This window comes from Clavelina lepadiformis, chromosome 7, assembly GCF_947623445.1.
Source record: "Clavelina lepadiformis chromosome 7, kaClaLepa1.1, whole genome shotgun sequence".
In the NCBI taxonomy this organism is placed as follows: domain Eukaryota; kingdom Metazoa; phylum Chordata; class Ascidiacea; order Aplousobranchia; family Clavelinidae; genus Clavelina; species Clavelina lepadiformis.
The window spans coordinates 2,795,244-2,797,743 of NC_135246.1; the positions used below are offsets into that span (position 1 = coordinate 2,795,244).

Genomic DNA, 2,500 nt, shown 5'->3' on the forward strand with positions numbered 1-2,500 from the left:
ATTAAAGAAAACATTCTTGGCAAATGCTTTCGCAGTTGTTCGTCTTGCGCCGATCCAAGAATTTCACCTCTAGCGGCACAGTACGAATGCCCCCGTCCGTCCCTCTTAATCATTACCTCGCGCTCCGAAAACCAACAAAATAGAACCGAGGTCCTATTCCATTATTCCATGCACCATTATTCAGGCGAACCGCCTGCTTTGAACACTCTAATTTTTTCAAAGTAAACGTTCCGGCCGCCGCCAACACTCAGTCAAGAGCACCGACGGTGAACCGAAGGTGAGGCCGGGCACGCCAGTACACGCCTTGCGACGGACCGACGGCCCGAGCCCAAAATCCAACTACGAGCTTTTTAACCGCAACAACTTAAATATACACTTTTGGAGCTGGAATTACCGCGGCTGCTGGCACCAGACTTGCCCTCCAATGGATACTCGTTAAAAGTTTTAGAGTGTACTCATTCCAATTACAGGGCCTCGTTAGAGTCCTGCATTGTTATTTTTCGTCACTACCTCCCCGCGTCGGGAATGGGTAATTTGCGCGCCTGCTGCCTTCCTTGGAAGTGGTAGCCGTTTCTCAGGCTCCCTCTCCGGAATCGAACCCTGATTCCCCGTCACCCGTAAGAACCTCGGTAGGCAGATACCGTACCGACGAAAGTTGATAGGGCAGACACTTGAATGATTTGTCGCCGGTGCAAGACCGTGCGATCCGCAAAGTTATCCAGAGTCACCAACGAGCACGGGCCGAGGCCCGGTCGGTTTTTGGTCTGATAAATGCACGCCTCCGTGAGTCGGCGCTTTTCGCATGTATTAGCTCTAGAATTACCACAGTTATCCAAGTAACACGTACGATCAAATGAACCATAACTGATTTAATGAGCCATTCGCAGTTTCACTGTACGAGAGCTCGTACTTACACTTGCATGGCTTAATCTTTGAGACAAGCATATGACTACTGGCAGGATCAACCAGGTAGCTATTCGCAGCAAACGAGGCTGCTGCGGGACGACGGGCGCCCCGCGTTTCTTTTCACACGTTCTCCGTGTACATCGCTACTCAAACACTACGCTCGCGGCTTGCACGAGCTCCGAAAACCGTCGATTCCGGACGCTGCCCGGCGATTCGAGTGCAATACTCGCGCCGAGGCACGCCGATAGCTTGCCACTGGATCCGACAGACCGCTCAAAACCCCGGCTAAGCATGGGCGACCGCGCGAACAGCATTACATCTGCCCATCGTGCCCGACGCCAACCGAGATCGATTCTGCTTCGATTCGCACTCGCGCGCGCATTCGCTCACACGACTGCCTGCTCCCTCATAGTAGTCACAGAATCCTGCATCGCCATGGTACCCCAGAACGGCCTCGGGATCGCGCGACCTCGCGGCCGGATTTGGAGTTTGGGAAGGTGCGTGGCCGCTTGCCGTGGCCGCCGAACCGCGCCCCGGCCGGGCACTGCGCGCAACTCGAACGTTTGGACTCTGAAAATATTTCCCAACGTTTGGACTTTAACTTTTTGTCGAGACTTGAAAAAATTTCAGAGTCCAAACATCGACCCGCGGCAAAAACTTTTCCGAGGTCGAAAAATCCGCGCTCGGTCAAGAGAATATGCGCGGCCTGGGCGTTTGGACTCTAACATTTTTTGGAGTGGATGGGAAAAATTTTCAGAGTCCAAAACACCGACCCGCGCGTGATGCTCTCCCGAGTTCGGAAAATCCGCGCCAGGTGAAAGCTATGCGCGCGACCTGGTCGTTTGGACTCTAAAAAATGTTCAAGTCTCATCACACCAACAAAAAGTTAAAGTCCAAACACCGACTCGCGGCTAAAGCTCTTCCGACTTGGGAAAATCCGCGGCGGGTGAGGGCTATCCGCGCGACCTGGGCGTTTGGACTTAACATTTTTTTGGTGTGAATCGACTTGAAAAAATTTCGAAGTCAAAAGTCTATAAAATTAATCTAATGCCATACAGTGTCAAAGTGCACAATTTTAATCGATATAATCATAACAATATATGTCATACAACAAAATCATCAAATAATCGTCAAGCAGCATTGCAAAGCTACGTGAGTCAATGCAAGGCAATGACAACGTATTTATCAATTAAAGTTATTGTTAAATTATAAAATAAAATTAAATTAAATTAAATTGAAGAGCTCAATTACGCCAATGTAACAGAGTGTCATACAAAATATATTGAATCACACACGTCCAAACGCTAAAGAAATATATCAAATGCACTCACCTGCCAGTCACCGTTTTGGGTAACTCAGAATAGACCGTCTTTCGTCGGGAATTGAGTTGATCATTGAACATTGCAGTAGGAATAGGTTTAAGCGGAATAATAATAATAGCGGAAGGCTGATGCTCCAGGTAAATGTTTGCTTCGCTCATATATACTGAAAAGAAAAAAATTTGTGAGCAAGCAGTGCCGCAGGGAAGAATGCGATGGCAAAACGGACGCGTTGTGGAAATTACGGTAGTCCGAGGGCGCCAACTAGCGACAAA

General features: G+C 49.0%; 1 non-coding gene across 1 annotated transcript in view; it reads right to left on the reverse strand.

The window, feature by feature from the left end:
* The window catches only part of LOC143466344 (small subunit ribosomal RNA), a 1,808-nt gene extending 836 nt beyond the window's left edge, over positions 1-972 (reverse strand). Inside the window, exon 1 of the ribosomal RNA XR_013118787.1 lies at positions 1-972. This exon is cut by the window's left edge and continues 836 nt beyond it. This is a non-coding gene — a ribosomal RNA (small subunit ribosomal RNA).
* Between the last annotated feature and the right edge of the window lie 1,528 nt (positions 973-2,500).